The sequence below is a fragment of the Schistocerca gregaria genome, chromosome 2 (assembly GCF_023897955.1).
Source record: "Schistocerca gregaria isolate iqSchGreg1 chromosome 2, iqSchGreg1.2, whole genome shotgun sequence".
Lineage (NCBI taxonomy): Eukaryota > Metazoa > Arthropoda > Insecta > Orthoptera > Acrididae > Schistocerca > Schistocerca gregaria.
In genome coordinates, this window is record NC_064921.1 from 1,049,183,720 (window position 1) to 1,049,195,670 (window position 11,951).

An 11,951-nucleotide genomic window follows, 5' to 3' on the forward strand; every position below is an offset into this window, starting at 1 on the left:
GGGTCTGACACACCCGTGTCAATGTCTTCTTTTTTCCATTTCCAGGAGTGTACTAACTCCGGGCTCACAAACCGCAGTCGGCCTTTCGGCCTCGTCAAGTAGCCAGATTCGTCCACAGCGTTCTGTCCTTGGCGTCTCCTTACTTTGCTCCAAGTATCTGAAGATTATTCGCCACCTGATCTCTCCATCTTATTTTCGGTCCGCCTATAGATCTTCGCCATTCGGGCTTCTTCTTGAACCCTCCTCTTTTCTATACACGTTCCCGACCCATTTCAGCCTCCTTATCTTGGATTCTAAAAGAATAGCTGGTTTAATATACACCTCCCTGAGTTCTCAATTTTTCTTCTTCGGCGTTCTCCTTCCTCATAAATTGGCCCAAATATCTTCCGCAGGATTTTATTTTCGAAAACCTTTATACACAACTGTTCTCCACATTTCTGCCACATATAGCAGAACTGGTCTTATTATTGGTTTTTATATCCCTATGTTGGTTCCTCTTTGTGAAATTTTGGATGGTAGTTGTTTGTTGAGTGAATATGCTGCTCTGGATGCTGCTTTTATTCTCGCTTCTCTTTCTTGTTTCTTATAATTCCTATTATTTACTCCGATCCACAGATATTTAAACTCTGCTCCTTCTTCAAACACATGGTCATCAATCTGTATCGTTCCCTCTGTTTTTGTGGTGTAATTTCTTGGTATCCTCATTAACTTTGTTTTGTCGTCATTTACCTCTAATCGGCTTCCTTGGCTTTTTCACGTAGCTTTCTTGTAACTGCCAACGGCCTCACCGCAGTGGTAACACCGGTTCCCGTCAGATCACCGACATTAAGCGCTGTCGGGCTGGGCTAGCATTTCGATGGGTGACCATCCGGTCTGCCGAGCGCTGTTGGCAAGCGGGCTGCACTCGGCCCTTGTGTTGCGAACTGAGGAGCTGCTTGATTAAGAAGTAGCGGTTGCGGTCTCGTATAACTGCCATACCGATGGGAGAGCGGTGTGCTGACCACATGTCCCGCTTTATCCGCATCCAGTGACGCCTGAGGACTGAGGATGACACGGCGGCCGGTCGGCAACGTGGGCCCTTAATGGTCTGTTCGGGCAGAGTTTCAGTTTTTTTCTCTTGTCAGAATTTTCAGGTCACCTGGATTTTCAACGACTAATGCTACGTATGTACACTACTGGCCATTAAATTTGCTACACCAAGAATAAATGCAGATGATTAACGGGTATTCATTGGACAAATATACTATACTAGAACTGACATGTGATTACATTTTCAAACGATTTGGGTGCACAAATCGTGAGAAATCAGTACCCAGAACAACCATCTCCGGCCGTAATAACGGCCTTCATACGGCTGGGCATTGAATCAAACAGAGCTTCGATGGGGTGTACAGGTACAGCTGCCCACGCAGCTTCAACACGATACCACAGTTCATCAAGAGTAGTGCCTGTCGTATTGTAACGAGCCAGTTGCTCGGCCGCCATTGACCGGAAGTTTTCAGTTGGAGAGAGATCTGGATTTCTCCAGATGCTGGCCAGGGCAGCAGTCGTACATTTTCTGTAGCCAGAAAGGGTGCATTATCCTGCTGAATGTAGGGCTTCACAGGAAACGAATGAAGGGTAGAGCCACGGGTCGTAACACATCTGAAATGTAACGTCCATTGTTCAATGCGAACAAGAGGTGACCGACATGTGTAATCAATGACACTCCATACCGTGACGCCGGGTGATACGCCAATATGGCGATGACGAATACACGCTTCCAATGTGCGTTCACCGCGATATCGCCTAACACGGATACGACCATCATGATGCTGCAAACAAAACCTGGTTTCATCCGAAAAATGACGTTTTGCCATTCGTGCAGCCAGGTTAGTTGGTGAGTACACCATCGCAGGCGCTCCTGTCTGTGATGCAGCGTTAAGGGTAACCGCAGCCATGGTCTACGAACTGATAGTCCATGCTGCTGCAAAATGTCGTCGAACTGTTCGTGCAGATGGTTGTTGGCTTGCAAACGTCCCCACTTGTTGACTCAAGGATCGAGACGTGGCTGCACGATCCGTTACAGGCATGCGGATAAGATGCTTGTCATCTCGACTGCTAGTGATACGAGGCCGTTGGGATCCAGCACGGCGTTCCGTGTTACCCTCCTGAACCCACCGATTCCATAATCTGCTAACAGTCATTGGATCTCGACCAACGCGTGCAGCAATGTCGCGATACGATAAACCGTAATCGCAATAGGCTACAATCCGACCTTCATCAAAGTCTGAAACGTGATGGTACGCATTTCTCCTCCTTACACGAGGCGTCACAACAACGTTTCACCAGACAACGCCGGTCAACTGCTGTTAGTGTATGAGAAATCGGTTGGAAACTTTCCTCATGTCAGCACGTTGTAGGTGTCGCCACGTGAGCCAACCTTGTGTGAATGCTCCGAAAAGCTAATCATTTGCATATCAGAGCATCTTCTTCCTGTTTATTCGCGTCTGTAGCACGTCATCTTTGTGGTGTAGCATTGTTAATGGCCAGCAGTGTGTATTATGTGTATATATAATCAATATATGTCTGAAAGCACAGATACTATCTGTGTCGCCCAGATGGTCAATGGGTCTACATTCCTCAGTGCGGATGCACAAGTGTGTGCTATCTCCTGCGGGAATGTCAGAGTAGAGATGATGGAGGGAATGAACAGGGACTACGAACAGGCGGCGCTCGGTGTGGGTGTGGGTCGGCCGCAAGGCGTTCCGAGATAAACCGCGCGGTTGCGATAAACGAAAGTGCCTACTGAGCGGGAGAACCCAGGTTTGAATCCCAGTTCGGCACGTATTTTCACCCGTCGCCGCTGCTTCCTCGTATGCAGTTGGCACCAATTATTCCTTTCCTTCCTTTTCTCCCTCCATCCACCTCTTTTCAATATCATTCGCAATGCAAATTCCCTCCTCTGCTTCATCCAGTGCTTCCTTCAATAAGTAATGCAACATTTTATTTTTCTTTGTCAATTTCGGCTGAAAAATATATTAAATGTCATGGGGGACATCTCGGAATATTCCCGCTTCAGCCCCAATAGTTCCTCAGAGTTCCCATAGGTGGCGAAGGCACAGAACGGCGATAGTAAAGGAGGCGCGTTGCGCGCAGACAGCTGTCATTGAGGTTCTTTTGGGGGGAAAGCCAAAGTATCGCAGGTGTTTATAGGCGCTTGCAGGATGCCTACGGAGAGCTGCTACTGAACAAAAGCACGGAGAGTCGTTGGGTGAAGCGTCTGTCACCCGCGCAACGAAGTCTCGCAAACCCGTGCTGCCTCCGCGTGCCGGGTGGACGCGCACAACCGTGGCCCCTGCTCTGCTGCAACGTGCGGACGCTCTCATTCCAGATGATCGGCGGACGCCACTGGAACACCTCGCTGCTCAGCTGAGCTACCAACACTGCTGACCCATTCATCCACGTGTTGGGGTGATGAAAGGTGAGTGCCCGCTCAAGTCCTAGGCGCCTAACTGAAGGCCATAAAGAGCATCGAAGGACCATCTGTGTGGAATTGCTTGTGCGTTAAGCGGCTGATGGTGTCAATTTTTTCTCGAACATCGTGGCAGGTGACGAGACACGTGTTCATCACTTCAAACCGGAAACAAATCGACAAACTATGCAGTCATCACGCCGCACCGCCTCTCCTCCGAAGAAAAATTTCACAGCCGCTCCCTCAGTCGGTAAAGTCACGGTGACGGTCTTGTGGGTTTCTGAAGAGGCTATTCTGTTTAATGTTCCCGCTCACAGTGCAACGATCAACTCTGAAGCGTACTGTGGCACCCTCAGAAAATTGAAGAAACGACTTCAACTTGTTTGTCGCCACAAAAATGCAAACTAACTTGTGAGTCTTTATCCACCATACAGCCCGATTCTCGCACCTTCCGACTTCGATCTCTTTGGCCCAATGAAGGGATCACTGCGAAGCAAGCAGTGTGTAGATGATAAGGAGGTTACTGTTGCACCAGGACGCTGGGACGTTGGCTCCGACGTTGAGCAGTACAGCGGCGCACGGGTCCTCCCAGTATGATGGAGCAACACTGTCGCACTGAACGTAGGAATCCTGAACAAAATCAGTTAGGAGTGGCCGTGCGGTTCTAGGCGCTACAGTCTGGAGCCGAGCGACCGCTACGGTCGCAGGTTCGAATCCTGCCTCGAAGATGGATGTGTGTGATGTCCTTAGGTTAGTTAGGTTTAAGTAGTTCTCAGTTCTAGGGGACTGATGACCTCAGAAGTCCCATAGTGCTCGGAGCCATTTGAACCATTTGAGCCAAAATCAGTCTGCTTTCAGAAAAATATGTTTAACGTTACGTGTTAAACGCACCTCGTACATTGATCATCAGTGGTGATATTTCATCTCCTTGCCTGACTTGCTGTTTTTATGGCAAAAGCCATGTAATATTCTCCATCTACTTTCACTATCCGTTTTGACCCTTCCAGCGTAACTGTTACAAGATTTGTAGTCTTCTTTGGTATTCCAAAATTTTGCATTTTCTCCCATATTTTGTCTCTATTTTATACAGTCGTAGGCTTTCTTAAGATCTACAAACATTAGTGTCATTGTTCCATAAACTTTCGGGCATGCAGACGTATAAATTCAGCTTCTTCAGACTGAACCGAGGTGACTGATGCCTCTGAAGATGACTAGACGGAATTCAGCCGAAATATTAGAAGAGGAAGAAGAAGAAGAAGAAGAAGAAGAAGCTGAATGTATGCGGCTGCACGCCCGAAATTTTATGGAACAGTCTTTGCGCCGCGGAAACATGTAGATGCACATTACTGCCATTGTTTTGTTCCAGTTCCAGTTTTGATATGGGTTATTTGAAAACAAGTACCTCATCAGTGGTGGATCGATTCTTCATGAATCCAGTTTGCTTGTCATCTGTTGTCTCTTTTACACTTGACTGTAATCTTTTCTGGACGCTCTTGAAAAACATTTTGTACATTGTGCTAATTAATGTGATGCCTCCCTAATTCCTGCATACTTGTTTTTCGCCCTTTTTGTCGACTGGTACTATGCAAAGTGCCTCTTCAATTACTTTTTTATTAAACACTCATCTACAGGATTTACCCTGGCAAAGACAACTCAAACTTAACCTATTCATTTATTACCCACAATATGCAAGCCCAACGCAACCTGACTGCTATACAGTGACAACATGACCTCAAATGATTAACACAAAAGAATGGCCATGAATTAGAAGAAATCCTAACAATAATACAGCGTCCAAAAAATATGAAATTGAAGAAATATGAAACTACCTCCAACTCTTGTTAATTGCCTAAACTCATTTCAAATCACGAATCCCAACAGTGCAAACCCCATTCTCTTTCACAAGTCACTTACCTCACACAAAATCTTCATAATACAAATTACCTCAATTACAGCAAGCAGCAACTACCGCCAGCCAAATAAAAAGATTCTAACTACTACAGACTCTAACTAATAGGAATTCCGTATTCAACATTCAAAAGCTTCTCAAAATATTTCTTCAAAATTTCTGTACCTTTTGCCCTTTCCAAAACTGTTTTGCCATTTTTGTCTTTAGCGTCGTACATCCGTGGTATGTATCCTTTGAAGAACCTAATTGAACTGTAAATAATTCTTGCATTTCCTGCAGTTTCATCCTCTTCTGCTCTTTTCACTAGACTTTCGACATGGTTTTCATGTTAGTATTTAAATACACATCTTTGGTCTCGTTCGAATCGTCCTGTAGGTGTTTTTCCTTTGCTACTCTTCTTCGTTTCACTTTTTGCTCACGTTCTTCCGAGGACCGTGGAGTTTTCTTCCTTCTTGGTCTTTATCCGTACACCTCTACTGCTGCTGCTTACACATTTGTTTATCTCGATTTCCATTGGCCTTCAATATCGAGGTTGTCATCAATTCCTAGAAACTCAAATCTGTTTTTTGAAAGCATAATGACAAATTCCTGTACTTTTCACTGACTTTCAGTCTGTCCACGTCAGTATTCCGTTCCAGTACAGTATTTCCCTCCTTTGTTTTTTTTCTTTCGTTGTCATATCTCTGTTATGATCAAGTAGTGAGCCATGCCTACCTCATCTCCTCTTGTGGATTTCACATTCATAACACACTTTTTGTGCCTTTGATCTACCAGGATATGGTCTACTCGGTTTTTGTTCTGCCATCTAGTGAGACCCAGGTTGCCTTGTCCATGTCCTTCTGAGTAGAGTACGTGTTCATAATCCTTAGGTTCGCTGCGCTTGCACAGCTAAGAATTCTCATTCTATTATCATTCTTTTCCGCGTGTAAGATTTCTGTCCCTGCTTTTCCCTTCCAAATGGTCTCCCTACCGATTTTAGCATCGGCGTCTCAACAATAAGCTTCATATCATATTCTCGTGCCTTACTAATTACCTCCTCAAATATATCATAGAAACTGTTTTCCGTTTCATCCTTCGCTCTCTCAGTTGGGGCATGCAGCGTATTTATTGTTAAGTTCGTTGATTTGCCTCTTAGTCTTACAACAGCAATTCTGTCATCAGCTGCTTGAAAATCAGTTACTAACGCTGCTGTTCTTTTACTGGCCATGAAACCTATTCCATTTTGGAATTTTCCATCTACGGAGCCACTGTAGTAGGGAATGTGTTAAGCCGTTTCAGCTTTCCTGTCGCTGGTTACCTTGTTCCTTGTAGTCAACTAGATTTTTTGGAAATTTGTGGACCAAACTGCTGAGATCATCGGTCCCTAAGCTTTCGCACTACTTAATCTAACTTATACTAAGGACGACGACACATGCACGAGGGAGGACTCGCACCTCCGACGGGGGAAGCCGCGCGGACCGTAACAAGACGCCTCAGACAACGCGGCTACACCGCACGACTCAACTAGATTCATTTCATATCTGTGCAGTTCTTTAGACAGAATATTAAGAGCTCCAGGTGCTACCAAAGTTCTAACATTCCACGTTGCAAATCGTAAGTTCCTGTTCGTAAGCGGTTCTCGATGTTCCCTGTTTTCATTTTCATAGGAAACACTAAGGATTGAAAAATGAATTCGGCGCTGATATGAGAGCGTGAAAATTTTAGTGTTCTGTCTGTGCTCTTTGGCGTAGTACTGGTGTTTCAGACTCACATCGAGTTCGTAATATTCTGATAGCCCATGAAGCCCTGGGTTCTTTTTAGTGATTATGACGGTAAAATTTCACCGAATAACTCGAACGTTAAACTGTTATTCAATGTAAAGTGTGAATATGGCGCAAAATACCATCGGTTCATCTATTATTTTTGCCCGGACTTAGATTTTTAGTTTAATCCCTCTTTAGTATTACGCTACAGAACTGATAATATACTGTCAGTTGCTACGATTTACATCGTTTTTGGAGTGGAAAGAAGCTACGCGTAATGAATTCTGACACGATTCTCTGCTTTTTCGTGCTGTTCACGGAGGAGAATTTCATTTGTCTGCGTTCATTTCATTTCGTGATTGCACGAAGGGCGGTTTCCGTCGTGACTCCGTGAGCTGTTCTAATTTCTCTGAGCGTGAAGGACGCAAGAGTGTGATTCATTAACGTGCTTCTGTAATTGTGAAAGTCCGAATACTAGGGCGGGTGTGTGCGACAGAAAGCGTCCCCTTTAAACAGAAAGTGGTGCGTTCCTGATTAATCTCGTCCGTAATGAAGTTGCTAGAGCTACATTAATGCTAGTGTCTCTACAGGAGGAGTTATTCACTCATATAAAGGCATTTTGATACCTTTCTCACATTTCGACTTCTCACTTTGAACTAGAAACAAGAACTGCATAGGTGCTTGATGCCCTTGTCTCCGATATACAGAATAAAACTCGGTTATTCTTTTATTTTCTATTTTATGGCCTTCATTGGGCAACTCTAGTAAGTTACAGAAAGATTTATAAAGTTGTTGTTATTAAATAATACTGCACAGTTCAATAACAATCCAACAACATAGCGGTTTTATAAGGATTATTATAATTTACTGTTATATAAATGGTGTTTTTCTCTTCTGTCATCTCAATACCTGCTCGTTCTTTCAGATATTTTCTTTCTTTCTTCGTCTGCGATGACTCTTCCTGCAGTCCTTTTATTGATCTTCGTTTGTAGTTCGTTTTTTTTTCTTGCTGTATTCTGGTTTTCTCTGTCTTGTTTTTTAGCTCATCTACTGTATTTTAGAGTCTTCTTATGTCCAAAGTATGAGATAGTTTCTTCTTGATTGTGCTCATTACTGTTTCTATTTTCTTGTATGCTATTTCATTTGAAGCTAAGCTCCAATGCCCATTTACTTGATATTGTTTATTTACGCGTGTCCAGATTAGTCTTCTTTCTGTCTTTAGTATAATTATTGTCAATATTTGCTGTTCTTTTGAAAGAGGTTTCAGTTGCTTAGCTTATTTCTGGTTTTGTAATTGTTTTACAATGTTTTAATTTTTCATTTGGGGATACGTCTTTTTTGTTGTATGTATTTTTGGTAACGTAATTTGCTTTGTTCAGCTTTTTATTCTGTTTGCCGTGACTACTTCTCATTTAGATTGCGTGTTATAAATTCACCTGAGTATCTAAATTTATAAGCAATTTTGATTTATCGTTCTCCTACTGCATTTTGTTAGCGAGTGGTGGGTCATTTAGCATAATCTTTAGTTTTTTTTCTCAAATGATATTCTGACGCCAATTTTGTGTGCTATTTCTTGTAATAATGTAGCTTGTTGCCTGTTTTTCTTGAACATTGTCCGTTAGGAGAGTAAGATCATCAGCAGATCCCAAACAGTTCAAACTTTTGCACTTCCACTTCTTATGTACTTTAAATTATCCTTGCATTATTCTCTCAGTGCACAGTACAACAGTAGTGCTGCTAGATCTTAAGACCGTCTTTATGACGAACGATTCAGAAATTTGTCCACTAAACTCCACCTTAGATTTCGTGTTGGTTAGAGTAAGTATATTGGTTTAATTAATTTTGAATGGAGTCCCAGATCTCCTGAATATTTTATACTGAACAGTCATATTCCTTCTTAAAATCTACAAGTGTTACTGACACGGATTTGTTCAGATTTCTGTGGTACACCATAATCAGCTTTGAACTAATGCTATCTTCTGCACAGCTTCTCTAGGGTCTGAAACCTCCCTGGTATTCCGCTCACTCCTGTTCTAGATACTCCTTGATTCTGCCAAATAGGATCTTGGATAAAACCTCGTACTTGAAGTCTGTAGCCGGATTGCTCTTGTGTAGTGGGTGAATTATTATTATTCTCGAGTCAGAAACATACAAATTCACAGTAGCCATACACATCAATAAATATGTACACATGTACATACAAATTGCATTTATATTACATGTGCCCAGTACTTTGCAACCTCCAAGGCGCTTCGAGTGGCTTGCAGGAGGTCAATCTTCGTGCAGGATGTAGGGCACAAAAGGCACTGGAGCATGTGGCTTGTGGTTTGTTCTTCTCCACAGTCACAGGACGTATCTTCTGTTATGAAGCCCCATCTCTTCAGGTTATCTCTGGATCGTCCAACTCCTGATCGCAATCTGTTTAAAGATTTCCACACCGGCCAGCTCTCGTTGCGTCCAGGTGGTAGTTCTCCAGATTCTGGCGTCTGCAGGTGAGGCGTCGACTTCTTCCATAACTCCAGCCTTGCCTTCTCTGGTGAAATGGTGAGCTTCTCGGATGTTCTCAGGAAGCTCTTTCGCGATCTCAGCCGTTGCTGTGGTGGATTATGTCCGAGCAGTGTATGGGCACTGTCCTGTTCCACTTTCAGCCTCTCCTTGTTGGCAGCCACTGTTCTGCGTATCCATGGTGGCGCTATTACAGCCAGGAGGTAGAACTTATCAGTTGGGGTAGGTCTTAAGCAACCTGTGATCAACCTGCAGGTTTCGTTGAGAGCAATGTCTGCTTGTCTGGCATGAGATGACCTGTACCTGACTGGAGAAGCATATTCAGCAGTAGATAAGCACAGTGTTATTGCAGAACAGCAAATACTTTGTGGATGAGATCCCCACTATGTCCCAGCTACTTTACGAATTAGGTTGTTTCGAGCGGAGATTTTCGTTTCGGTGTTCTTGCAGTGAGTTTTGAATGTCAGAGTTTCATTGAGAGTGACTCTCTGCGAATCAGGTTGTTTCGAGCGGAGATTTTCGTTCTGGTGTTCTTGCAGTGAGTTTTGAATGTCAGAGTTCTATCGAGAGAGACTCCCAAGTATTTAGGTGCGTGATGATGCTGGAGTTGGATGCCTGAGTGAATGGATGACAGCCGTGGTCTAATGTTCAGGGAATTGTTCTGTTATCCAAATTTTTGTTACAGCCTTATGTAAAGAGATCTTCACTTTGTCGCTTGAATATTTTGACATTTAAATAGAAGCGTGATTTTCGCCACATGCCTTATAATATTTTTGTCCTCTGAGGATTCTTTCTACTTCTTGGAAAGTTGAGGGCGTCTGATCCGTTAGATTCACTTTTTATTGCGGTATTTACATCGATTTGTAAAAGCTCTTTGGGTTTTTCACAATTTAAATGTTTATTAAATGCTTTTGCCATGATTTCAGCATTTTCTTTGTTGTTGTCGTTGTTGTGGTATTCAGTCGGAAGATTGTTTTGACGCAGCTCTACCCTGTGCGATCCTCTTCATCTCCGAACAACTACTTCACCCTACATCTTTCTGAAGCGGCTCCCAGAGTTTATGTCTTGGTCTCTCTCTAAGATTTTTACTTGCCACATTGCCCTCCAGTGATCCCTTGATGTCTCAGAATGTGTCCTATCAACCGATCCCTTCTTTTGGTCGAGTTGTGCCACGAAATTCTTGGCTCCCCAATTCAATTCAGTACTTCCCCGTTAGACAGGTTGAGAGGCACCCACATGCCTTGCTCATACTGTGGCATCAAGCAGCCAGGCCTGCAAGATGAGTGGTCTGCCAAACGAGTGGATATATTTTTATTTCTCGAAGACTGACTATGAGCTCGAATAGCCACACTTAAGCTACAAATTATTCTCCTCTTTGAACACTACGCAACCGAAACGGATATCGCACATCTGACTATTAGAAATTTACACACGCTCTGGCAATACCACATTTTCTTTCTTACTCGATGGCTTTCATCAATACGTGGCCATCGCACTGAATGTGAATGGCGCACACATTATAAATTCTGGATATCATGACTACACACTATTCGAAAAACAGGGCCATCAATCTTTTTCTTTTCACTGTCTTTTTTATTCCGATAAATTCTATTATGATTCAAAGATAAACTAAACAAACCATTACATTTTATACAACAGTTACACATGAGAAACTCCGCCCAGTGGGCATGGCTCTACATTGGTGTTTATCTATCTTATGATCCCGTAATTATCTAACGGTACAGTGCACTTTCTGGATAGGATGGTGGATCTTTTGCTATATCTCACACTTCGACTCTCACACCCATCATCACGAAAATTTCCTCCAGACCGAGCGGTACAAAAAGGAACCTACATAACCCACTGCCTCTGAACCTATCTTGCTACTCTCCCATGCAAAACCACACATACTTAAATTACATGAAATACGTCACACTGGCAACATACAATGCATCACAAACAATGGTCACAACTTAAAGGACACAGTAGATACGATTTCAACACAAATGGACGCTCTGAAACTTGGTTCAGAAAAACACACAGAGGAAATAATTTCAGTATCGGATAAAGTAGCCGAACTTTCAGATCAGTTCACCAGCTTATCTACAAAGGTAGATGATGATCTGAATGACACAAAACCTGTAGCCTTCACTGACACTGAAGAGTATGAACAAATTAGAAAATTCAAACAGAATCAAAATCAAATCAACACACAGTACAAAAGAGAAATGCGGGAAGTACAAGATCAGTTGGCTGAAGTAATACAAGAATTACATATTTCAGAGGACCCTCGCGCTCAAATACAGGAAGAGGGACATTGAAATACGGAACAGCCACAAAA

At 43.1% G+C, this 11,951-nt stretch overlaps 1 pseudogene; it reads left to right on the forward strand.

Annotated features, from left to right (window-relative positions):
* Nucleotides 1-774: 774 nt before the first annotated feature.
* Nucleotides 775-892, forward strand: LOC126337161 (5S ribosomal RNA; annotated as a pseudogene).
* Nucleotides 893-11,951: the final 11,059 nt, after the last annotated feature.